Source organism: Phalacrocorax carbo, chromosome 1 (genome assembly GCF_963921805.1).
Source record: "Phalacrocorax carbo chromosome 1, bPhaCar2.1, whole genome shotgun sequence".
In the NCBI taxonomy this organism is placed as follows: domain Eukaryota; kingdom Metazoa; phylum Chordata; class Aves; order Suliformes; family Phalacrocoracidae; genus Phalacrocorax; species Phalacrocorax carbo.
The window spans coordinates 107,082,585-107,110,450 of record NC_087513.1 but is presented as its reverse complement, the minus strand read 5'-3'; the positions used below and the strand labels follow the sequence as shown (position 1 = coordinate 107,110,450).

Sequence of the window (27,866 nt, the reverse complement as noted above, 5' to 3'; positions counted from 1 at the left end):
GCCTAAACCAGCTAGAACAAGATAGGCATTTAATCTATTTTTTTTCTCTACTTGTAGCTTAATTACCTAAATGACTTACCTTTAGGGATTGGATTTGGGGTGTTGTGGGTATCTGTTTGCTTTCACACATGGCTTCAAATGTACTTGTAAAGTACAAATTAAATAATGTAGGAAAAATAGTATAGTTAAACACAGTGCAAGATCTTATGGAAGGGGAAGGTGATATTTGTTTACCAAATGTTTAAGCAAGTTGTTGGTATGCATTCACACTTCAAAGCTACGTACTCAAATGAACCAAGACGTTTATGTCTACATAGTCTGATCATAATTGCTTGTGTGTGACACGCAAGACAAGGGATGCCAGTTTGTCTTGACTGACAACAACAAACTGGTCTTCGGACAGATCTTTGGTCTTAACATAAACATCACATTCCTGTACCTTATTCCTGGGAGCAGTGTCCTGGGAATAATGTCCTTCACTATCAATATAGGTTATTCTTTTTAATCTTTGTTCTGCTTTTATGCCAGTGCTAACACACAAAGGTTTCCATTTATATTTTATTCATACCAGTCTTGTGTTTTGGTTTGTGTTTTTTTTTTTCTTGTACAAATCTGTACAATAACCTCTTAGGAAGGGTGTATACTATTCTCTCCATGGTAACTCTACTTTTAACTTATTTGAGACCATGAGAAACATTATCTTATATAATGTTGGGCTATGTACACATCTCAGCTAGAAATGTGTTGATGTTATGATGATAAGTAGAAGGCATTCAAGTGAAACGATGAGGCGGCTGTAATTCAGTGTTCCTTTATCAGAAAGAGTCATTTCAGGTATGAAGAATTTCTCAGACTTTTTAACAGTTAACCTCAGTGTGAATTTGCTATTTGGCTTGTTAATAGTAACAGGCAAAATATTACAGAGCCTTCTGCTCCTGATGCTTTTGGTTCTAATTTTTGTTTGTTTCTCAAGTGATATAGATTATTTTGTTACAAGTGTTGTGCTGCTATTATCTCCCTTTTCTATGGATTAATCATGTAAAGAATCAAAAAGTTAAGGAAGAGATGGATGTTCTAGATCACCCTCTTAATGTATTTACTCTGTTTTGGACCTGACTGAAACTCTTAGTTAAATTAATGAGTTTTGCTTTTCATCTCAGTGACAGCAGGCACTTTAATTATTTAGCAACTTTGTTTTGCTACTGTATTTCTAAGTTGCATTTTCTATTACTGTGGACGTACAAGCTTTTTTAACCTAGATACAGATACTTATCCCTTCCATGTGAAAGTGTGAGATACGAATTGAGGCTGGTGTCAAAAGACCTCATGGAAAGAAGCTGAGTCAGGGATGGCTGCCCTGCAACAGAGACTTGTGCTTATCAGAAGAATGTTTATTTAAGCAAACAAAACTACCAAGCAAACAACAGTTCAAAAGATCTCTTTTCAAGCTCTACTTTTCTTCTTTTTTCTGTTGCCGTTTCTTTGATTTATTTTTTTTTTTTAAAGCTGGACTAAACGTTATGGTTTAAAAACACCCATTAATTTAACTCTGTGGGGTATGGCTCCTCTGATCTCAGTTGTGGTAACTGAAATGATTTTCATGTCAAAGTGACAAACTGTGGAAGTCTGTATGCCATTTTGGCAAAATCTAGAGTGACATTTCCGTTTATCATCTTTGGCAAAATGCTTTGCCAAAAGCATTACTTGTAAAGGTATTTGTGACAGACTGCAAACAAAATTCTGTGTATTACTGAACATTGATCAAGTGAGAAATTTCATTAATGGAGTGCTTGCAAAGTTATTCAAGGTTTTAGTTTTGGGAAATAAAATATTTTAATTGTAGTACAGAGCCACAGATGGCTTTACAGTCATTGAATGAGTTGTCAGATATTCAGTCTTCATTATAGAAGGTTTAAAATTTTGATTACATTTTTGTCATATCCTATTATTTCACTAGTCCCATATGGTGGAAAGAAATCTGACAAAGTAAACCTTGTTTTTATGTTTCTTGGTTTTGGGGGCAGATCAAAATGATAGATTTCAGTTGCAAAGTATAGCAAACCTTCAACTGTTATCCTTATACCTCTTTACTAAAAATGGAAGCGAAATAAAATACAAGGACAAAAAGCAAGTTCTGAAGTTACATGTGACATAACCTATAAAGCTATAGTTTTGTCAAACATTGTTCATTCACAGAATAATATTATTATAATCATGGGTGTGAATACATTATATTCGCTCTCATGATTTTGCTTTTACATCAGCTGTTGAGTGGGACATTTGCATAAGCTTATTTTATAATGTTTCTTAATTTTTCAGTCATCTGAGGGGACCTTGCAGTTATGCTTTCTAGTTGTGCTCAGTTTTATTAATAGGGAACTGAAGTACAGGGACTTAATCATCATCCAGCTGCTTACAAAATAAGAATAGAGGCAATATTAATGTGTGGCACAGCAGGAACAGTAGAACAGATGGTTTTAAAAATCATATCTGTTATGCCTTTTGGGTTCTGACACTCAGCTCTTCGTGTAACTTAGAGCACTTGCTGGCTTGTTCATACTGTAAACTTGTTCATGCCATAAGCCTCATTGACCATCTTGAATTGAATCTCAACTTACCAATTTGGGAGATAAGCAGGTTCTTCAGACTCTGGCATTATTTCACCATTATCCTCTTAACTGAGGTGCAGCCCACGAGTAAACCATTTAAGCAGATGCCATTAATCTTTAGACAATTTAGTTATTTAGGTGGTTACAAACTTAAAGAAATAAAATATTATTTTCAAAAGATATTTGAGGAAAAATAACACATGTAGTCCAAATTGTTGGTAGTATTGGTGTATGCTGGAAGAGCATTAATGAAGGTCAGTTAGATGACATAGGAGTACCAGTGTTAAACAAATATTTGACTGACCTGTCTGGCTGTGAGGGAAGATGTACACAATAGCGTGCTATACTTATTAATACACTGCTAGGAGAAGTGAAATTAGCAGAAGTTTGAGGTGTGACAGCATTACTTTCATAGTCTTAAATCAGTTTCTTGTATCTGTTCAGTTGTTCCAGAACAGATTCTGAGCCCTTATTATCAGTATTCCAACAATCTAAATAGATTTATTCCTAATTCGGTTCGTTTTAATAAAAACATTATTGATAGCCATATGTATTTTTGCCTTTAATTTTTTATGACTTAAAATGAAGTTATTGAGTGGTATTCAGCGAGATGAGCCCACAGTGGCTTCATGAAATGGTAAATTCTCTCCCACGCACCTCTTCATTTTCTCCTTATGATGATGGCCTATTACCACTCTGAAAGAAAAGCAATATGCTCTTATTTAAACACTCTTAAATAAAAGCTAAATCTTATTCCTATAGATTTTTGCAGCAAAACTCTTCTATTTTTCCACAAGAATGCAGCTGAATATTTTGTAAATCTTGAAGAAAACTGGGAACAAAAAAATCCCCTTGGACAGCAGATTATATCACAGTGACTTTAAGAACATGTAAAAATATGGATTATTAACTAAAAATGTTATTAAATTATTTTGAATTGTGGATTATTGATCCAAGAGATTGTGTTCCCTTTATAGTCATTCTTTCAGGTTCAGAAAATCTCTCCTACCGTAGGTTGCATATTATTGATCCAGTATCACAAGCTAGTGGCCTGTGATCTTTCCTTTGTTTCAGTTAATTCCTTCTTTGGAATAGATAACCGTAGAGGTGTAGTGACTTAATGAATTTGTTCTGTAGAAGTTCATAATCTATGTTTTATTTCCACAGAATGTGGATAGCAATTATGTTATAATTTGTCATTAGTTATTTAGATATCTTTAAAAACCCCTGTGGTGGGTTAACCTTGGCTAAAGGGCCAGATGCCCACCCAGCCCCTCTCTCAATCCCCCTTCTCAGTCATCTCCAGGACAGGGGGAGAGAAATAGGATGGAAAAGCTCACAGGTCAAGATAAAGGCAGGGAGATCACTTACCAATTACCATCATGGGCAAACCAGACTCAACCTGGGAAAAATTAATTTAACTTATGCTAATTAAAACACACTTAGGTGGTGAGAAAAAAGAGGCAAAACATTAAAATAAAACCTTGCCTCTAGCTCCCTTTTCAGGTTCAACCCTGTTCCATTCCCAACTCCTCTACCTTCCCTCCTCTGCAGTGTAGGAGATACGGTGTATGGGGGGTTGTGGTCAGTCCATAAGGGCTCCTTTCTGCTGCTTCTTCCTCCTCATGGTTTTTTTTCTGTTCCAGTGTAGGTCCTTTCCACGGGCTGCAGTTTCACACACTTCACTCCTTAATGCTAGGCAGGATTTTCTGACCATTTTTACACACGCATCCCCTTCATGCTTTGTAACCATGCTCTGTCAGGCCTATATGCAATTTACCTATATACAGCTGGTAGAACAACATGATTTTTCAACTGGTGAAGGTGTACTCTGTTACGAATATAATTATTTATAGTAATTTGCTCTTACTGTTATTAATTTTCTTAGCAGTTACTGCTTTATCAAGAAATAAATGCTGTTGCCTTTATTCTGAGATCTATGTTTTAAAAGGCTCGGAGGAGCTGAGCATGGAGTGTGTATCCCATGGGTCTCAGTAGAGTCTTTAATAAGGTAACACGTAATCTGTGGAACTTGTAGCTGCTTTCACTATACCCATCCAGGCACTTGGAATAACTCTCTGCTGTGCATTTTTTTCTTCCACAATTTGTTCTCCGTTCTCATGCTGTAATTTTGCCACGTCTCTACACTAGGAGGTTCCATGCTGCAGAATGTGTTAAGGGAGGACGTTTTCTACCTCACGGGGAAGTTTTTCCCAGGCCTTTGAAGTATTTTCCAGAAGGATGATTCACTAAGTGTCTTACTCCCGAGTGTTTGTAGATGAGATGCCTCAAGGCTTTGGTTTTGCATTTATTATTACTGGATCTGTATTCAGAGCATAAGATGAGAGCTCTATACTGTTTGGGGGGAGGCAGATAGTATCAATTTGATAAGTTGTTACTGGTTCAGCACTAATGTTGTGTAACTGTTACCTATGTCTTTCTTCAAGATTCTGTGCCCATATACCAAATGTGTTCCTATTATGGAGCCACTACTGGACCTCAAGAATCTTAACATATTGATTAAGGTTATAACAACAAGCAAGATCGGTTCCCACAGGGAGCATTTGTGGAAGTTAGGAGGAAGGTGGAAAGTAAAAATTTGTAGTCATTGGGATGGATTGCAGTGTTGTAACTGCACTAATTTTGAAACTCTTGTAGTTATGTAACACTTTGTGTCTTCCAAACTCTTTTGGTGTACGGAGATTTAAGCGGGTTTTTTTTTTTCCCAAAGTCTATAAACGAGCATAAACAGCCAAAGGTATCTCATCTTGTCTCCTCCTCATTCCCTGTCATATCTCCCCAGACCTACGCTGATCCCCTCTAATGTCGGAAAAACTGTATAGCCAGAGAGTTCCCCCAGACTGAGGAACTAATCTAGGTTAAAAATCCTCTTTGGTGGATGAGCATATGTGTGTGTTTAGCCAAATTTAACAGTTTGGCCAGATCACACTTAAACTGGATTACTTCCTAGGCTGGTTCTGAACAGGTCGCAGAAGTGCATCTATTGGTCCAAGAGAGGGGAGGATGTGGGGCTGAGAAACTGGGGGGTGCAGGGCAGAGAAACTCCACCAGAACTGAGGTGAGTGAGACCTGCACTTGGTGGTAAGTTTAACTCCGGTGTTGATAAAACCCTGCCTTTAGGCAGGAATGTGCAAAGAGGAGCTCAGAAAAGAGTTTCTTAGCATAAAAAGGTGCCCAGTTTGGCCTGAGGGATGGACACAAAAAGGATGCTAAATATGCTAAATATGACTTTGTGTTCAATAGGTTAATAAAAGAAGATAAAGTAATAATTAGTATGTTATGGATGAACTGTATGTCAGGGAGGTGGAGGAATGACTTCTGAAATGTGTTACTAATTATTTATATATTTAATCAAAGGTTTAGTGCTGGTTCATTACTGTTCTCCACCTGCTGCTTATTCACAGCTTACCTTTTGTCAGGCCCTATAAATGTCAAGAATTCATCACCTTCCCTTTTAAGCCTTTTAAATGCCAGAGAATGCCAGTAGGTATTACTGGGGCGCTTTGGTTAGGAAAGCCCTTTCTTCTGTCCTTCCCACTCATCTTTACATTTTCATTCATCTCTCTGAATTTCCTTCTACTTCCCAACACTTTTGCTATTAATCATTACTTAGTAGTCACTATTGCTATAATGACTGTGTTGTTGAAGTGCTGGTCAGCCCCGTCATTATCGAGCCTATTGGCAAATGTAATATCTTAGGTACCAAAATAAGATGTCCTAATGTCAAATGAAATCCTACAGGATAATTATGCCACAGTTTTTCATGAGACTACTTTTGCTAGCAGTTACAGGAATGTACTCTGCAATAAAGTTGTTTGTGTTGATATGTAATAAATCTACCTTTTCATGTTATCCTTAAGCTTCTTGGTTTATGTTGTGGTAATACTTACATGTACACAACAGCTACAAGAATCATAACGCCATGTGTAGTATTCCAACACAGAGCACTACACAAAATGTGCTCTCTAGTCCCTAATATTAGTGTATTCCTAATTTCTTTTAAGTCTTATAATAATTATTCCCTTCAAAACCTCCACACTTACTGGTTGTATTACAGGTGCTGTTAAACATTTAGATAGCATAGTAAACAAAAATAATGCTTCACAAAACATAAAAAAGCTTGAACAACATTTTGCATAAAAATATTGTATTATATAATACACTATAATATATGGTATTGTTTTACAGTATTTATATAGTTTAAAAAGCACATTACAGAAAAGAGGGACTATTTAAATACCAGTGGAGAGGGCCTAGTGTGGAACTAACGAAAGCCGTTGATTTTAAGGGAGGATTTTAATAAGAAAAAATATGTGGTTGGCAGAAATGAAGTGGGGGTTATATCAAGCTCTTTTTCTTCTAGGCTCTCAGGAGCAGCATTCTAAAGGTTATATTGCAGGTAGTCCACTCTGAAAATGGGAGTTCCACTTCTGTGAAAAATCATTTAGAACCCATCTGTTTATATTTCACAGAAGTGGCGAGCGCAAGACGTATAAATGATTGAAGATTGTGTGGCTTGCAAAGGGCAAAAGTGTGAATGAGGCTGTCTGTTTTACTTCCCTTGGAAAGAGAGTTGCATTTTATAACCCTGTGCCTAAAACTGCTTCATCTGCTGCCAAAAAATTAATTAGAATTAACACACACAGTCACACACACACACACTCGCTCCAGAGGTAGGATTTTTCACACAGCTTAGGGGAGATAGGAAGAATCTTCATTTCAAAATGGAAGTTGGGTGTTAAGGCCTCTGAGCTCTTAAAAGTACGTAGTTTTAAATGCAGAGGTCTGAGGAATATTGTCTTCCTAGTGTGCCTCATATGGAAAGAAGGGGAATGCAGAAAGAAAAGGTGCTCTGTAATCCACTGTATAGGGACTGCATAAGGCCCACCAAAGGACCTAGGCAAGAAACAAAAATATATCTATAAAACTGTAAGTCTGTAAATCAGAATTGTTCATTGGTAGAAAAGACCCATTTCTTAGCCACACTGGGTTGCATTTAGAATACTCTTGTAGGCACCAAATGCTTTGCGTCATTATAGGAAGTGGCTATAGAAACTCAGCTGCTTAAAGGAGCAAATAAATGACAGGCTGTATTGGGTTTGCATGGCAAGGTTTTCATAGCAGGGGGGCTACAGGGGTTGCTTCTGTGAGAAGCTGCTAGAAGCTTCCTCTATGTCCAATAAAGCCAGTGCCAGCCGGCTCCAATACGGACCTGCACCAAGGCCAAGCCCATCAGCGATGGTGGCAATGCCTCTGGGATAACATATTTAAGAAGGGGAAAATTTTGCTGTGCGACAGCAATTGCGACAAGAGGAGGGGGGATATTTGTTATTACGGCGTTTATCTTCTGGAGGAACTGCTGCACATACTGAAGCCCTACTTTTAGGGAAGGACATCACCTGTTGATGGGAAGTAGAGAATAAATCTTTTGGTTTCCTTTGCTTCTGCATCTGGTCTTTGCTTCTGCTTTTATTAAGCCACCTTTATCTTGGCCCACAAGTTTTTTCCATCTTATTTTATTCCACCCCCGGTCCTGCTGAGGAGGGAAGTGATAGAGCAGCTTGATGGACACCTATTTTCCACCCAAGGTTAACCCAGCACACAGGGTCAGACTGACTGCTTTTATAAATCTAGGCAGGTACATTGACTCTATTCTGATCTATGCTTGGTCTATAATGTTCTACGAGGCTAGGTACCTTGTAGTTAAATACAGCACAACATGGTACTCTCAAAAAAAGCAAAGGATTTGCTCTGACAAATCATGTGATAAGTCCATCAGGTCTGAGAGGGTATCACTGTGTAAACAAATATCCCCAAACCTATGGAAGGTTTTGCATGTAGTTTAGCAGTACTCTTACTTCGTATGTCTAAAGGGGCTTCAACACATAACAAAAATCTACCTGAAAACCAAGACAAAAACTCATGCAGCGTTTTCTTCCTTCAAGGCCTTTGTGTTTCAATGTTGTTTTTTAAAAAGTCTTGCACTGAGCTGATTTTTACTTAGTGCCATCCAATCAGGAATGGATACCAACTCATCTTTCCTGCTGCACAGGAGCCAAGGTGTGAGTGGTAAGGTGGGTGGGGAGAGGAGACTGGAGAATCTGGAGACCTGGCAAACCTCCTAGGATTGATTACTTGAGAAGTTTATGTGTTTTTATTCTGATTCTGTTGAGTGACAAGCAGCAACCCCTTGAAGGAAAGAGCCCTACCTGCCCTATTCTTTCTTCTTTTGAGCCACATACTTACATGTGTGCGTTTCTGACAAAACAAAATGAAATTACTTTTTTATGTAGCTGAAGAATTGTTTGAAAAAAACACAAACACAAACCAAGCACACTTAATACTAATGCTAAAGTTTATCCAACTCTACTGCATTATCTTATATTCTGTTTATAGTTTTATAGGCTCATTTTTATCTGTTTTAGCGGGGAGAATAAATTTTTATCATTCTCTTAACCCTCACAAAGCAAACCTGACAAAATCATCTTAGAATTGCGTATACTTAGATAAAAATTTCTGTGAATTCCCATAAAGCTGTCTGCTCTGTTATTTCTCTTTATTAATTGTTGCTTTTTAAATGCCTCAGCAGAAATAATGCTTTAAAAGTGACCTTTCTAATAAGGACTGCTAAAGTAGGATAACATTGCTATAACCTATCTACACTTACTATATTCCAATTCATTGCCTGCAGTAAAAGGGATACTGGCCATAGCTTCAGTGTTGCCTATCTTGGCTAAGAACTAATTAAGGAACAGGAATGTTTCCTGTGTGAAAATGTAACTTTTTCAAAAGTTGTTCGTAGTTTAAAGGTCATGTGAACTTTAATGTCAAGGTTTTAGAAGAGTTTATGGACAAGCCGAGAGTATTGTTAAGAGAACAGGTGTTAGAAACAGATGCCATATATTTGTGTGTTTAGCAACACCTCTTTCTGAGCTGCGGTTCTCTACAGCACTGTATCATAAATAATGTGTTGACTCACTTTTAACCCTTTTGCTGTTTCACTGCAAGCCAGGCTGTATTAGGGTCCAGTAAAATGCATCATCATATCCAAGGGCTGGGCTGGTTAAAGTGGAGGCACTCACATGTCCACTGAGAGTTTCTAAAATTCTGTCATTTTTATGGCATGGCTGCATGGGGAAGGAGGTGGGTTTCTGAGTTTTGTTTCTAGGCTCAGTCTTACCTCAACCTATTCAGAGGGAGTATTACAGTGGTTTAATACACAAAGTAGCTTTCTTGATGGGTTGTTGGTGCTGCTGACTGGGTGGAAAGCTGGGTGAAATTCCAGGGAAATCTTCAGGAGTTCCAATAGGGATGATAATTTTCAGCTTTTTATTTGTTTAATAAAAAAATTTAAAGTAAGGCAAATTTGTTTATAAACAATCTCAGATAATTCAACTACAGAATGAACATAAACCTTTTTAAGGATTAACTAACACTTGTAGAATATTAAACTCAAAGTGCCAAAGAAGTTGGCTTTCTTAATGTTGATACTTTTCTGTTATGTCTTTTCCCGTGCTTCTTTTTCCTACTGAAGGTGTTGGTTTCATGGACTCATACAGGCCTTAAGTGTATAGCAAAGTTTTATTGAATTAAAGCAGTTTTAAAAGTAATTTAAGCTAAACAGATATTCCTATTTAGATTTAAGAATATTTTATTTGATTTACCTTGATGCCTGGTAGACTACAACCATCCACAATAAGTCCCTTTAACTGAAGTATTCTTTCATGTATTCAGGTAATACAAAGAGGGCACCATATTATTCCAGGAAGAAGAGGAGCGTCACTTCAAATACATAAATCTTAACATTTATGCTATTCTTGATTTTTGCCAAAGACATTTAGGTATAGTACGGAAAACCAGCTATAAATTAGGGGATTTTTGCTCACAAGCACACACACACAACCACATAAATACGTAAGCCAAAATAAAAATCCAGTTTGCAAGTGATGATGTGCAGGTTGACTTGATAAGATGGAATTTAGTATTTATTTTTGAACTATTCTGTGCATGCATTTGTATACGAATTCAAAGTGGAAGACTGAAATCTATAATTATAACAGCATACTATGGACTTAGAGCTGCAAGGGCTTTAGTTATGAAGTCTCTAGGTTGGAAGCACCTGCATTTCTAGATGTTTTTATTTGCACTCCTCCTGTATCTTACTGAGGAAAAGGTATTTGATACAGCATGTCATAGTTTTGAGATCCCTTTACATTGTATGTGATACATGTCATAAAAGCAAGGTTGCTCTGAAGTGGAAGGATACTTAATGTCTTAGCTTAGTGGTACTTTTTACATGAATTTGTAATGATTCTGCCAAATTATGAGCAAGCTTACTGCTTTATATTTACTTGCTGTGTAACAGCGGTTCTCAGAGTGGAAAATAATGATCTTTGATAACATTTTTGGTTCCTATTGCTAAGTATTACCTCTTGTCAAGCTGCAATCAAGTAAAGTTCTCTCTAAGCAATTCTTGTACGAACACTGCAGATCTGGGGCTTTGTTATGATAAAATATTTATTTTCATTCCCCTGGAACAGGAAATTCAGGCTGTTTTATACTCCATCCATCTTCTACTTAAGTAGCAGGTATGGTAGCTACCCTGTAAGGCCAGCCATGGTTTGACCTCAGTATGTGGATGCATGTAATGTCAGTAAACCTGTTAACAGTGTGCTGCATTTATTTACTATTACGAATGGGCCTTCAACACAGATTCTGACTGCCATAGATGTATATAAACAACAGTCCCTGTTTTGATATTATGAATTCATAATGCTAAATACTCAAAAACTCCATAGGAAAAATAATGGTTCTCTGTATATCTAAATATTCTTACTCTGGAATTATGTTTTTCAGCCAGGACGTTTTGCAGACTACCTATCATAAGGGGCTCATCTGCAGCAGAAAATAATAAACATTTGTCCTTTAGAAGAAGGTTGGAAATGCTGCATAATGGAAGAGGGAAGCCAACGAGTACAGTAAAAGTCTGTAGCTGTGAGACTGTCAGTAAAGCATATCAGTAAACTCCAGGAATAATCAACAGATTGTGTATGTGTTACCTCCCAAAATGAAGGTGGAAAAGCCAATCAGGAGAAAGATAAAGATAGTTTCCAGAGCGCTCATCTTCGAGTTGCTCTATTTGCATGGAAATACTGTTAACAGCATACATCACGTGGCCCTAATGAGAGCAGGTGTGTTCCCTCATGGATCCGAGCCAGTTGTGGGTGGTAATGAAACCAATCTGTAAATGAGATTTTAAAGGGTGCAATACTTCATCACTGGCACTGTTGTCAACATGCAGACAGCCCGTCCCTCTATTTAGAGTGGAATGCGATTAGTTGCAGATTAAGAGTGATGACAGAATAGAGTTCAAAGCACACCCTCCATAGTGTCAACAGGCCTTAATGATAACATAGTGCAGCTTCTCTTAAAGAGTTTCATGTCTTATTCAATGTAAATGGTAAAAATGTGGCATTTTAGAACCAATGATGTGTTTTTCTATTGATGCTGTCATAGTACGCAGCTGTTGAAAGAGGAGCTGTTTGTCAGATCCCATTTTCCTCAGTGATTCATCAAATGGTGGCAGTTCATCCATGCAGTATCAGAATGGGAATAAATAACTTGCAGCAATGCACTGAACAGTGTAGTGGTTTATTAATCTCCCACCTACTCTGATGCCACTCAAGATTTTGGGTAGGTTCACGCAAGTATATGTTCAGTATTTTGCAAGTTGCATGGCTATTTTGCTGGAACAGGACTTATGAAATAGGAATATCAATGGATTAATGGATGAGAAAAGCAGAACTATGCATTCCCGTTCTTCCTGCTTTGGGAGTTTTACACTCCCCAGAAGTCCCATCGATGCAGCCTTTTCTCTTACTCTTAAATACTGAATTTTTAACAAATTGTAGTTATTCTAAGAGGGGAAAAATCAGTTTAGTAACTATTTGATAACTCAAAATTCAAAAGTAATTGAAGTGTAATTGTCTTGCATAGCACCTACTATCACCGATAGCACGCAAACGCATGATTTGACATAGTGATAACAAAATAAGTATTTCTGGTTCAGAAGGGTATTGGTACTAACAAAACCTGAGTATACAAGAAGTTCGGTGCATTTCCAGCTGTCATAATATGACCCAGATGGAAATCCAGGTGTTGGATTTGTTCTCATTGCAATGTTGGGAGAGTGGTGTGTGGCTTTAAGTTTTAAAATATCTGAGAATGTTTAGTTGTAAGTATTGTGTGTCTTTGATGGTTTAGGACTTGATGTGAAATAATTAGCAAAGGGGAGAGAGAGGGAAGACAAGTGTAAGGAAAGCCAGGTAAAAAGCCTGGCACGTCATAGATGTCTCTTTTGAAATGTAGATGTTGACCAGTGCTATGGGAGTTGGGCACACTTTTATAATGGGAAATATTGTGAAGGTTTCATACAGTCTGACTCTGGGTGCCTGAATTAATAGGCTAACACCCAGAGACTATATAATCAGTCTCAGGTTTCCCTGGAATCTGCCTGCTTAGAGAGGGGAGGGTAATAATGTAGTTTACATGCAAATTGTACACCCCAGTTTTATGTATGAGCTTTTGAATAAAGGAAAATACTAATCTGTAGCTCACTACTTGGGGTGAAATGTAATTTTCTGTTAAAATCATGCTTCATACTCCAATTTCAAGAGACTCTGGCAAGTTCTTCAGCATGAAATATATTCTCTAGGGTCTGCTGGAACGATAGGCAAGAAAATAATTTCTTTTCTTTTGAATCCCATTTTGTCCACACTAGCTAGCACTCACAGAAGTTCTTCTAGGGAGCAGTCTTTACATGGTCTTAGAGGATAAACACCTTCTAAAGTGTACAGCTTAAGAGGAATTTAATGGACATAATGATCATAGTTTGAGGTACATATTTTTGTGATTATTTGTTTTTTTGCTTCATATTCCAATCTTTCAGCCCACCTGACTGAAAGATCAGTTGGATGACACGGTTTTCCACAATGTCCTGCTAGTTTCTTCAGCCAAAACATAGAAGAAACACAAAAAAAATCTGCTCGGGATAGTCTGGAGGGCACAGGTGATTGAACTCTCCTGTGACAAAGACGGTAGTATCCAGCAGGACTCTTTCTCTAGAGCTGTATATATTAGCATAATATGAGTATAACCAACATAAGACCATTATTAATTAGTTTTAAAAACAATTATACAAACGTGTGCAATCATAACTTAAATGCATTTGTTACGTTTGTATGTATTGACACAGGTAGACACACACACACACCCCACACCCCTGAGTATACATTACTCTTATATTGTCATAGCAGGGTAATTTTTAATGTGTTTGATTAAATGTGGTCAGGATTTTTTCCATTCTTTTTCACCTAAGAACTCATTTACACTTCAGTTGGAGAAACACAGGGAACTGTGATATTCTTTTCAGTGTGGCATTAGTAACTGTACTAATGAAAAACTTGCTGGTAGTTTCCTGTTATATTTTGTCATGTCTTGATCACAATCCTCAGCAGTGTTCTGCTATGGAGTATTCTTCTAGTATGAGTAGTGGGACAGAAAATGTCACTACATTTAAGATAATGATTTATCAGTTCATGAACAGAATTAATAGATGTGTCTGTGAGCATGAGAAACCAAACTCCAGGTACTTAAAGTTTGAGTTTACTCTCACATTGCTGATCTCATTAGGCATCTTAACTATTGCCTTTAGTAGAAAAAGGGTCAAAGTAGATGTATTAGCGATTTGTCCAATACTGAGAGAAATAGGTAGTACAGAGGAAGTTTAGGGCTACTGGGTAGGTGATAACAGAATGCAGAAGTAGCAGCGTTCTGGTTAGAGAGTAGCAGATGTATACTGAAAATGAAACATAGGATCTTTTGTCTTCCTAACTACAGCCCTGGGTTGTAGATAGTTGTATGTGGTGAGTACTCTATCAACATAAATTCACAAGAATTTCCATGTTAGACACCTTCTCCCAGAGTAAACCTTCCAGTATTCCCATTCAAGGGACATCAGGGTGGAAGTTCTAAGAAATTAATGTATAGAGAAGACTACATTTTCAGAAATGTGAAATTACTACTTTTTGTGGATATTTATCATGTAGTTGGACAGCAGTAACATGTTTGCAATGTCTGACTAAAATTGTAATTTAGATATAACTCTTCTCTTGGTTGAAATCACTACAGTATATACTTTCTTTTCTCAGCAGATGATGAAATGTATGAGTTTCTCAGTTTCTTAAAAATTATGGCCATGTAAAATATTATTAAAGCATCTTATGCGATCGAATGGTTGACTGATTACACAAGTAAGAGAAAGAGTACTCTGAACTGGGGAACCTCATAACTACAAGTCTACTTCACAGAGCATTGTAGCACGTGGTCTTTGAAAGAGGTCGGCTTCAGAAAGCCACTGAAGCGTGACTGTCTAGGGCATGCAGGACCCAGAGGCTTTGAGCTGTTTATTTAGGTTTTCAGAAGAAAACCCACCACAACACATGATGGTCATAATAATAATTATGTATTTTGAATTGGATTTTTTCTATCTATATCACAGAGTTGTTCCCTGCATGAAAGTGCTAACCCAGCATAATTTTATAATGCATTTGCTAATGGAGCAATGTAAAACAAGTTAAATACAGACACACAATTGACAGGGAATACTATTACAGTTAATTTACCAAGTATGTTAAGCTTATGAATGCAGTCTTATATAGAAATTTTGTAGTTTACCTCCCCCTGATCTCAGTTAACACATCAAAAGTATCTGATGATTTGGGGATGTCTTAAGAGCCGGTATTTTCCTCTTTTCTCCAGAGTAAGCTCAGTGCAAGAAGATAGCTGTGTTCCTGTCTGGTTCTGGCCCTGAACTCTGTTCTGAAGGATTAAGCAGGCCGGAAAAAATGCCTGTGTGTTTTGCCATGTAACTCAAATAAATCACTACTGCACACCTTAGTGTACTGAATAGTGAAATGAGGATCATGTACTTTGCTTTGTTGGAACCACTTGCTGAGTAGGTTACATGCTACCATGAATTTTTCCTTCATAATGTTTCTAACTTAACTGATAATTACTGAAGGGGAGCTGGGAGCAACAGTGTAAAAAGCCTATGCAGATTTAAAAAAAAAGCCACAAGCAATTCAAAAGGGGTATTGCTTCTGATGTGTGGTAGTTTTCTTTGTGAAAAGAACAAAAAAAGTACAATACCTTGAGAATAATTAAATATTCCCTTATTTCTGAAAATAATCTTGTATGCATCCTCATACAATATTTTGCTCATGTTGGTTTTGTTGTAGTGGTTTTTTTTAATGGATTCTAGATAGAAAACACAACAAACACTCTTGGCCAGTTCCTACAATTTTTCTCTTGAGGCTTATATATTTTCTAAATCGGTTGAAAAAATGTTTGACATAGTTTCTTTATCATGAAGGATTTTCAAGTCTTTTTTTTTTTTTGTGGGGTGGGGTGTGTGTCAAACAAATACTTCACATGGAGGTGTACCTGTAAATATTTACATTAGTAATTTTATTACAATTTAGACTGTCTAGTGAGGGTGATAATTTTTCGTGTATCTTCAATGGAATGAAAGAGGACAATTTGCAAAGGCAGAGTGGAAATATTACTCCTACATCCTTCTAGTTATACCTTTGATGTAAGTGTATGTCATTATTTTATGTTCTTCCATTTGAAAAGAGAGCAGGTCACATAAGCAGTCCTCCTTAAATGCATATACATAGCTATACATGGGTCAGAGAACATTGGGTAATGTTATAGGTAGCTAACCACTCAAACTTACAGTGAATGTCCTTTTAATTCTTGTCTCCCATTCCTTTTTATTTGTGTTATATGTTAGCTTCATCTTCATTGTTTTAAAGGCATCCAGCCATTCTCTCTGTCTTCAAACTGACTCTGGGAATGAAGAAACTGTACAAAAGCCTGCAAATGTAACTCCCCATTAAAGATCAAACACCCATGAATATTATATGAGTAAGAATTGACCATTCCCACTAGTCAGAAAATATAATAAAACCAGCTGAGGTCTCATGCAGGGGATTTTCATCGCTTATTAATCCACCAACTTAAAACAGACACAAAGTGTAACAGCACAGTGACTTCTATTGCAGTATAATGCCCTATGCTCTGCATTTTATAATTCCATATATTTTAAAAAAAATCTATAATCAATTAACAAAGGTCATTTATTCGCACTGAAATTCTGGTTTTGAACAGTATGCAGTCCCATGCACATTAATTTCCACTGACATTTGACTCTCCCTCTGTGTCCCCCCCCCACGCCTCCATGCATCTGTGTTAAGGGAGCCAAAGTTTATTAGACACAATAGGAGATGATCTTGAATACCTCTTGCTTTGAATTTAAATGGAGCTAGTCTACTTTAAAAATAGAATTAAATTCAGAATAGTACCCCTGATTATGAAAGAGAGTGTGAGAGAGCAGTCAAGTGTAATTTTTCTGAACAAATTATCCTTCCGTGATACTGCTATATACAGTATTTGGTAGTTACTCACCGTGGACTAGGTTGTGACAGGTCTCTTATACACGTGGTCATATGTGAAAAGGACCCATTTCCTATCAGCCCTCAACATGGGCTGCCTGAAAGGCACAGTGCTTAACAACAGGAGAAGACAGTAGCAGATTCTCCGTCCCTGTTTAGGAAAGAGGTTTTACATATGCTCTTTGGATGTAAGAAGAGCGAGCTATGAGTTTGATTCTACGAGAGTCCCTCTTATTGTTTCAAAAGCTCTGGTGCCACACGACAGAAAAGTGCAGATTAGGTATAAATTTATGCTGCTAATTCAGATTTATCCAAGCATTTTCGATAGGTGAACATGACAGCAGCAGGCATTATGCCATATTGTCAGTCTTCCCACAGTTGGTGTGAAAGCCCACGGCCAGCACAATCTTCATATTTTGTGCTGTAGTGGAGTAGCAGTAATCTGCCTCTGTGTGTCCATGCTGGTCTGGAGCAAATGTGTACTGTGAGCAGGAACGTGGATCTGCTCTTAGCAATTATAGAATTGTAGCCTCAGTGGCTGTATTGAATGAGTTAGAGAATTACTGAGGTATTTGAGCAGATATTGTTGCAGCTGCCGCTAGTTTAACATAACTGAACATCATGTTGTTATGGCATGGCCTTGAAGAGGAATGTGTATGCTTACTGAAATAAGAACTGAATGTGGGAATTTAACAGCGTTTTGTATTTGGTTCTGAAGGAAAATGAAAAATGTAAGCGTTACCTCCAAGTGCCTGGATATCACATCTGTCATTATTTCTATTTCACTGACAAGCTCTGAGTAAGATTTTAATATCTATTATTCTTTTAATAACTGCTGAATTCATAGATGGTTCTGTGCATGGAGTTTGCCCAGGCTTGTTTCTTGAATAAGTGAATTCAAGGTGAAAAACACCCTGGTTTGGATATTTTGGTTCTTAAGTGAAATATGTTAAATGCATTCTCGAAAGACAGTTTTAAACTTTCTTGGAAGAGGTGTGCTGTGCATTATTGCATAACCCTGTATTTTGTCTGCACTGATGAAGTTAGAAGGAAGTTTTGGTAAGACACCATTCTCTTCCAAAGCTTTATTAACTCTCCTAAGTGCAATATAATAAAATTAGAGAAGTGTTTCATTTAAACTTTAAACCTTTCTAAAAGGTTTTAATTAGGAATTTAATGATCAATGCGAAGGAGAATGGGGCTGTGTTTGCTCATTAAATTAAATTAAATAACACATTTTGGTTTCGTAGAGTGTGCTCTTGTTGTGACAAGCGTGAATATGTTTCTAAGAGGGTTGATTAGCCTTTTGGCCTCTCTGCTTAATATTTTTGTCATTCTTCTATGGAAGTTCCTGTGTGCCTCCCATCAGGATTATTGGAATTTGGAACCTTATCTATAATTGTCTACCAATAGGGGTGACATGATGTCTCTCCGCTGCATTAACTTCATCGCTCCCTGTAAAACATTAACACAGCAAAAATCTGAGCTTGTAAATGAGAGCCATGTCTTCATCTTGATCAGAGAAATGAAATTTGTAATTCAAATGAGAAAAGTTAATGAACTTAATGCATGGGCTGGAAAAAAATGTTGTAATGTGCCAATTTGGTCTGCCTATGGATGCTTCCAAACATTCCCATTAAGGTATTGATTGTGTCCATTTAGCAAAGTGAAAGGGACAGTGAACTCCCTAATGGTTTACACATTACACCAGTAGTGTCTAGACCCTCAAAGAAGGAAACCTATTGAGATAAGCCTTAAGTTTCCTTAAAAAACTGAATTTAAGAATGTAGCTATCAATGCTAATATGCTTCTTTAGAAGGCCCAAAGCTGTAGTGAACAGACTGAGCAGCCTTTTGTGTTTTTCAATACCTGTACAGAATTTAATGTTCCCAAGTTCAAATAATGGTGGAGGGTGTTGGCACTACAAATGATAATGAAGTTCTCCCATCACATAAATGATTGCTATAGTTTTATAGTAAAATTTTATCTGGAGACACAATGCTGTGATCATGATGGTAGTTTGGAAATTCAAATTCTGCCTCTTGTACTTTCACAAAATTTTATTTCTGCACTGGTTACCAACAGTTGTCACTTTATCTGCTGTCGGTAGTTGTTGGTGACAGTGCATAAAAGATGTTTGGCATGCTTACGTGCACAAAGCTTTATTGGTGGGGTGTGTAGCTGATGGTATACATCAACTTCAAAGTTATCTTGGGGGGGGGAAAAAAAAGCCCAAAAAACAACAAACCAAAGAGGATAAAAATAGGGATAGAGAGGGAGAAGGAAAGACCTAGTGGCTGCGTGGGAAGAGAAGTAAAGTGTGTCCTTGTAGAATTGTCTTCTGTGATACACCAGGTGGTTTTCCCAAGCACTTTTCACTCAGGAAGTATATGGGCACCTGCTCAAACTCCCTAGAGGGTGTTCCTGCTTGTGAAACTGGTAGCAGCAGTGAGAGCATGTGTGATCAGGGGCAGGTCTTGCACGTTGATTGGTGGCTAAGCTTTGTGTGAACATGATAGGAACCTGCCCTCTGGATTTGTGACTCATCTCTGCTGCACTGTCTGCCACATGCTAAAGCTCTGAGCTAAAAGACATGAGGGGAATGGTGAAGACACCTTTGCCTGAACTTGCAGGCTAAAAGCCGAGAGGTGGAGAATGATTCAGGTGTCCGTGCCAGTTAGAAGAAACCACCATGACAGTGGTCCGAATCTGCCAGTGCAAGGCTGCAAGAAGAGCACTTGGGATGGTAGGAAAACCACTGCCACAGTATCTTCAGGGTGTGTGCTGATGAAAAGTCACAAGGTTACAAGTGAGAGTCAAGCTACAGGATTAGAAATGGAGGGCCTCTGGCTTTAGGAATGTTAAGGCAGTGGGCAGCATAGTCATGCCTCCCGCAGTTAATGTAGGAGATTTGGTACTGTAATAGCCCCAGTTGATTTCTAGATGACTTGTGTATAGAGACATCTATAAATGAGACAGTAACAGCCACTGACTTAGTGCCTCATATCAAGTAATAGAGTGAAGTACTAATCTACAACTGCAGCTGCAGATTTGTAATTTTTTTTTTGTAAGTTGTGAAGTGAGCCTCCCGACCACTGTTTTCTTCCTCCCGTGTTAAGGAATTTTTTCTCAGCAGATTCATGTCCCATAGTTGTAAATAACTGGTTTTCTTATCTTGAAAGATGGTATATATGCCAGCTTGCAGTCACTTTACTATTCTACCAAGCTAATTGTCTACAGTTTTAGGTTACTGGGTGATGTATAAATGGTTGTGGACTTCGTGTTTAACAAACTGTTCTGATTGCCAGACAGCATTTTCAGTATGTAAACACATTGTAGTTCATTTTAAACAAGGCCAGTTTTAACCAACATGCATAAATTTCCTCTAAACCATAGCTATATGTAATTGCAGGTCTACAAGGGATTAGTAGTTATAAAACATAGTGATTTTTACATACCATGACTTAATTTCACTGTTAAAGAAAATAACATTTAATCAAGAAAATAAATCTGCTAAACCTCCTGTGAACTGAAGTAAATATGCTAAATTGATGGGATTAAGATATTTGACATGAAAATAGAGGACTTTACTCAGGCCTCAAAAGCTGCTTCCTGCATTTAAGTTTGAAAGACCTGGAAAGTGTTTGAAAGGTAGCCTGTGCTAAACGCAGACCTTGAGCAGCGGCATGCTTGAACGTAGAACAAGTCAGCGTACTATTGATTGGAGTACGGCGGGATAAATGTGTGGCTTCTGCCCTTAATGGAAGCTGATTGTTCAGGGACGTGCTGGGAAGGCTGGTCGATTCTTTAGCTGTTGTTTACTGGGGAGGACGATATCAATTTTCCAGAGGGATGATTGGTGGGATGTCAAGGCTGTCACCCTTTTCTTCTCATCACTGACAGACAGCTGAGTGACAATTACAGTGATGGGACATTGTCTGCATTGGCATATACACCAGAGGATAACTGGCAAACAAAAAAAGGCAGCAGTGCTTTAAAAAAGATGTAATCAGCAGTTGTCAGGACTAGTTACATATATGATGTCTGAATAACAAGGCCAGAGTGTCCCGCCTCAGACACTGACATATACTGTACTGAGTATTCCTTAGACCATAAGAAATTAGCCCTGGGAAAGTTATTGACTCTTGCCAGAAGTTACTGGTAATCTAATTGGGACTTAAGCTTCAAGGGACTGTATTTTCATCTGGTTCTCCCTGAAAAACAGAGAGCTTTTCTGCAGAATTTCAGAACAGTGGAGCTACGTACCAAATTTGTAAGCTAAAAAGTCTGTTGAAGTGATTGCCTAGCTCTTTCTAGGAGCCCTGTGTTGGGATTTCTTCTGAATACCACCCCAACAGTTAATCAGACAGCAAACTGTGGGTGTGCACTTTGTGATTGTGTTAGGTATTTAACCTGCCAGTCCAGAACACACAGACTAAGCTAAATTTAGATCTTGAAAGACTTATTTTACGCTACATAGATGTATACTAGGTGTACATATGTACCCTCATGAATTAATATCCTGTAATAGCTACAGGTTGTTATGCAAAAGGCTTTGTCCTTTTCCTACGAAATCACAAGTAAAACTTCTTTAATTTCAGTGGTGCATACTGAGGACCAATGAACCTACTTGTACATTATAGTAACAGCTGTCACTTCCTCTTGCTTCTGGAAGCTGAGATGAGAAGGAGGCTATAGGAAAGAAAGAGACCCAAGGAATGACTTAGACATAGACCTAAGTGTTAGATTTATGGTGCAAAGCACACCTGGCTTATCTCCAATCAACTGTATTCTCCTCTTCACTGCTTTCATTGCCAATCCTCCCAGAAGCTCTAGATTGAGTAGACCTTTTCAAAGGCTGCTTTAGGTGTACTGTCTTCAAACCTCAATTACTGTTTTGACAGTACACTTATATTTAAAATAAACTTTTACCTGAAATATGTGCCCTGATGAGACTTTTCTCTGGTCTGTTTCTCAAGATCTCCTGCAGCAAGCACAGGAGAGGGCAGAGCACTCAGCTCCTTGCATGCCACTTACTCTGAAACATGGAGCAATAATGGAGGCAGCGGTTTTAGGACTGATCATGTTCTTTTACCATAGGCCTGTATCTCTGGTGCTGCTTATAATGGATTAAGAAAAAAAACGTAGCAGTGGTCAGTAGTTCAACAAAATTGTGCCTCTCCAAAGACAAATGTATGAATACACTAACAGAAAGTGAAAGCTGCCTCTCAGACCTACGTATTATCAGTGGAAAAATGGTACAGGGAGTCTTTGCAATGAAGAATTGATAGTCTGAATGCTTTTCAGGCTGAGTGGTACAGTGGCAAGAAACCCATTGCAGTAGTGTTCGGATAGCTTCCATGCCTACCGAGATTCTAAGTGCTGGTTATTGTCAGTGCCTTGTACAATATACATTTATACAGTCATAGGTAATATATGGTATGAAGGCCACATGTGCTCATTTTCCTCAGTTTAGGTCCCTTTTCTCTTTTTTTCACTTTTTAATCTCTTTTCATGTGGTAACTAACTTGCTTTAATGTGTTAGTTCCTTCCTCTTTTCAATTCTTTCACATCTGTCATTTTCAATTTTTTTCTAGGCATTTTATATACATGCATGTCCTTTCTAGTTTTCACTGTATAGTGAATATTAGAGATTTTATGTATGCTTCTGATTCCTTTATGTAATTAGATCTCTCAAACAACAGAGACTGAACTTTAGCAAAATGATTATGCTCATCCTTTCAGGCATGCTTCATCCCTTGAATTCTAGGCCCCTGATGGCAGCAGGCCAAGTACAAGTTAGGAGATGCTGGTACAAAGCATGACTCTTGCACGTTCTGGATCTCAGTGGAGCAATTCCTAACAGGGGAGTTCATTTCTGCTGCTGACAGCTCGTGATAGAGACCACTGAGCCACTGGGGCTGTTATAGTAGATTTTAAAGCTGACCTCCACTGATAGCACACAGGTATAGTGGCAACATTGTCTGTGAGCGCAAATAATCAATCCTGCATAACTTCTCTCATGCATATTAAAAGATATGTAGTTTTTGCCTTTCTGATACAATGAGTCTACATTAAACTTAAACTAATTTGCTTGCTACCTGAATTTGTCTTGCCTGCTGTTGATACGCTAGCATTATCTAATGACACTGCTGTTTGTGGAAGTTCAAGTTTCTTTTGTTTTCTTGATTCTTGAATATCTAGCATTCCTTCTCACCAAGATAAGGTTGTATCAGTGAGCTTAGAGGAATCTTCGCAAGTAGAGGTCGTGGTTTGAGACCTATTAGTTTCCAGGTACAAGGAAAATTTCATAACAAATTGCGCTTTGGGAAGAATTGCCTACTGCAGTAGAGATATAATAATGTGATATATGAAGCTGGCTGTCTCCCAGCTGAATGGCATTAGAGAATTACATCAGACACGTGTCTTCTTTTTTTCTGTTCTTTCTGAAATTGTGTTTTCTTTGAGTGCTTTTTTTTTTGACTGTGCTATAGCATTTTTCAGGTTGGTGATGGGAAAGACAATGATATAGTGATACGAGGAATTTTTTTGTATTTTTATTTTAAAGAAATGGTCTTCAGCCTGAAGAAAAATACCAATGCCTGTGATTAATATGGAAGGTTATTTTTGGTGGGTCTTATGAAATCTCCAAATAAATTTGATTATTAATTTCTTTTTCTAAGCCACTAGCTAATTGATTTTGCACTGTGCTCATTAAAAATAGATACTTCGCCTTTCAGAGGACTGTCTGGGAAACCTAAGGCAGGGCACGACTCCTCTGGGACACCATCAACTGACCATTCCATCAGGCAGGGAGAGAGTGGTCATGGTGCTTGTCAGAGCTGAAGTATATTTACCTCATCTCCCTGCAGATAAACATTTGCAAGACAAATAATAAATTAGCCATTAATCAGAAGAGAGGCTGTGTTTGATGAACCCTGAATAGAGTGGAGATGTCAGGTAACGAGAGTAAACTGACATTGTAGACTGAGCCATGTGCAAATGGCTGCTAGCAGTTTTGAAAGCTTTTTTTTTTTTTTTTTTCCTGCATTTTCAAGAGACTTTCAAGGTTAAAGTAAAAAAAAGGCCAAAGATATGAGGCAACCAGTGGTTACTAGTTTTCAAAATGATAGTATTATGTAGTCTTTCTAGTCAATTATATCTGCGGCACTACTCCAGTTCATGGCTATATGTGATACCGAAAAAAGATGATTTTACAGAAACGGTACCAAGTGCCCTATTATTACCAAATTATTCAAGGCATACGTTTGTTCAGACTTAATGATCTCAATACATCTCCAGGTCAAAGTTCAGAGTTCTGATTGACAGTGTTTCTTAAATATTAATTTCTATTACATTAAGTAGACTTATTTTTACAGCATTTACAGTGGAAATAAGTGTTTTTCTCAACACATAATGGGAAAACAGTGGGGAAATACTACTCTGTTATTATCCAGGCAATTTTATTAAAGATTGGGTGTGCTTTTACGGCCATACTCATAAACAGAACTGAAAATAATGGCAGAGTTTGGTAACTGCTGTTTGTAGGTGCTTAATTTGAGCATCATTCTAGAATTGCTAAATAGTCTGGGGAGACCTTAGATGGTCAAACTAGTGAAAATTGGGCAATTGGTGTCTCAAAAGGATTAGTCCAAATAAGTTTGTCTTCGTATGGTGTAAATGGAGCTCATAAATAATTTGAAAAGTAACATATGTCTGGATTCTGTAAGATTTCCCAAACTGAAATAAGGCTTGTAATATTTTTCTTCTTAACTGATAGGCAAAATTGCTGTCCTTACAAATTGTACATCAATTGTTTAGTCACACAGTATGATCTCTACATTGGACATGCTCTTAGCCTTCAGGTGTCACAAAACACAGAACTGCACCCTTTTTCTTGAATGCATTTTTTCTAAAATAGATTACAAATACAGATGCAAGTTTATAAAGTAATCAGAATGTCCAAGACCTTTCATTTTCATCTTCACTCATTCAGTGCACTATAGCGCCTAGAAATTAATTTCCAGGCTCTCAAAGGAACATCTTTGGTTTCCAAGATCAGCTGTGTGCCTTGGCTCTTGAAATCCTTTAAATCATTAATCTTGAATTAACACTTTTTCTGCTCATTAGCAGGACTTCAGACAAAGACTTTAAGAAAAAAGGTAAGCTATTGTATATGACTGGCTGCTTTCTCACAAAAGTAATAGATTTGAAAGTAAAAGATTACTGATTACTTGTTTGTTGCTTGTTCACTGCACATGCAGATTACCTGAGGAGACATTGGTTAAGAAGTATACCTTGTTGTCATTATTCCTGTTTGAGACAGGATTTTTTTTTCTTGACAGTCATGCTGACTTCAGCAAGATCTGCATGATTTTCTTTGTCTTGGAAAGTAACAAGATACTTTTTTACAGGGTTGGGTTTTTGTTGTTGGCTTTTTGTTTATTTTTTAAGGTATCTTCCTCAATTGTATTAACAGCCCAAGATCATCTCTGTCTCTAAAAGGCTTTATATTGTAACCTGTCCTATCTATTAGGAAGCATGAATTTTCTGTTGCTAGAAATTCTGCTGCAGGTGAATGTCTCAGCAGGAGAAAGGTTTTCTTCCTACAATTCCAATTCCCTTGAAAATTTGAAACAGAGACTTATGAGAAATAAATCTCTGAGCAAGAAAGGTTGCTAACCCACAAATATACAGTAAAAGTAAATTTTGGGGTTTTAGTTATCAGAAAAACAAGGGAACAAAAATTCAATAAAAATGTTTTTCCATCCACATTGTCTGGGATAGATACTGAAAGGCCTTGTTTTGGTTTTGTTTTGTTTGTGGGTTTTTTAGGATTTTTTGTGTTTGTGTGTGGTGTTTTTTTTTTTGTGTGTGTGTTAACTGTTGATTAATAATATACTTGCCTTGAGTTCTCTTGTCAGTTTTTGTATGTCACAGAAGAGCTTTCTCTTCTTTTAATCTGCCTGTATATAGAAAAAACAAAAACACACAGAGAGAGAAAGTGAGAGGAATTATTCTCAAATGTAGATGTTTTCTATTATCTCTCGTGATCACAGCAAGTATCAATAGTCATTTATAACATAATAACATACTATTCATTTTTAGTCAGCAGTATGATTCCAAAATTAATGGTGAACCTTCAGATTTCAGCTTTCTGTGAGTTAGCCAGGTTCTTAACCAAGCTAGCCTTTAATACCCGTTCTCAAGTACAGGATACTAGTGAATAAGAGAAACGTGTGCATGTAATAATGGAAGCATGGCTTTGGAGTGAAATGGTCCCTCCACTATTTTTCATGACTCTGTTTTGATTTAAAGTATGTTTTTTCACAGTGTGGTGTAGCTAATAAATCTGAAATTTGCGCAGAAATAGCTGAGGCCCCAGAATATGTTTAAGAATGTTCTCATCAGATAACTGTCAAAAAACTGACCTTGAAAAGATAAGCGTGTAGGTGAGTGGCCAGAAGACTCATGACTAGGGTGTTTTGGACTCTCTTGTCTTTGGGAAGGATTTGAGTTCTGCCGTATCCGGACAGGGAGATTAAATGCTATTTGTTGTAACACAGCATTATTGTATATTAATGTTGAAACAAGTGATACGGATTGCATAAGGGTTTCTCAGAGGGTTCCCAGGGTTGAATGTCCCTGAGTGGACAAAGACAGAGGGTGCAGGATCTAAGGCATAAGCTTTTTGTTGCCCCTTGGCTGACTTTAGGCACCTGCAGAATGATTTTGCTTGTCTGCAGCTAGTTGCCTTGGTCCCTGTTTGCATCCTGTAAAAAAAGAACAGGATGCTGGCCTGCATGGCATGAACAGGAATGGCTTTGACAGCAATAGAGGGAAGTTAAGTTCCAGCATATCTTGTTCAATTAGTTTATCTCCAGCCTGTAAGAATACCAAAACCTTTCCATTATTTACCTTATTTTCAGAGACTCCAGTTATTGGACAAATTTCTTAATTTTTAGCTGATTATTCTAATGTAGCTTGTAGTGTGTTTTTTTTTAAATGGATGTTGCTTTTCTTCTGAGCTCTTCAACTTATTCAGCACTTACATATTTTAGGCTTTTGCGGAAGACTGTTCACTGTTTATTGTGCAATATTTTAAATAAAGGTACTTCATAAATAGTAGATTTTGTAATTATTTTACTTGAGAGGTTTTGTGAAGAACAATCTGGTGCTTAAGAAAAAGTAAATGTGATTCTCTTATTTTGGTCCAGTTTATTTTTGATGCTTTTATATTTTGGTAGTAGCAGCCCTCAGGAGACTAATTTTAGAAAGGACTTGTCTTGCATGTGCAGTTTTAAAAGGATTTGGAAATAACCTCTTCCTATGGCTTTTTTTTGTTGTTGTTGTTTATTTAATCCATTACTTGGTAATGGTTTAGACACTAAATGGTATGGAAATTTCATACTTTTTTAGTTGAATTTTTAAACCCTTAAATTAACTGCAGCAGCCTTCTGCTTAGCTTTCTGCAAACCCATATGCTCAACAGAACAGTGAAGTGTATTTATATGTAGATAACATGTATTTTTGACTGGCTTGGTTAGGCTTCTGAAAATTGCCTGTAGCTTTTCCATTGTTCAGTTTATTAGCAAAGTTTAATAGAGGATTATGTCAGAGAAGTCTGAATGCTCATAGTCTTGTCCTTTTTAGAAAGATCTTTTAATGCTTTGCAGATCATAAATTTGTCAGTAAATGGAAAAGCAAGATTTTAAATATT

General features: G+C 37.4%; 1 protein-coding gene and 1 long non-coding RNA gene across 9 annotated transcripts in view; one reads left to right on the top strand and one right to left on the bottom strand.

Annotated features, from left to right (window-relative positions):
- Positions 1-27,866, top strand: part of ROBO2 (roundabout guidance receptor 2) — a 464,996-nt gene that overhangs the window by 90,823 nt on the left and 346,307 nt on the right. The window lies entirely within an intron of this gene.
- LOC135316420 (uncharacterized) lies at positions 1,065-16,547 on the bottom strand. Its single transcript, XR_010375767.1, has 3 exons — positions 16,429-16,547; positions 13,584-13,756; positions 1,065-3,305 (listed from the first exon to the last, which is right to left on the bottom strand). It is a non-coding gene; the product is annotated as an uncharacterized LOC135316420 (long non-coding RNA).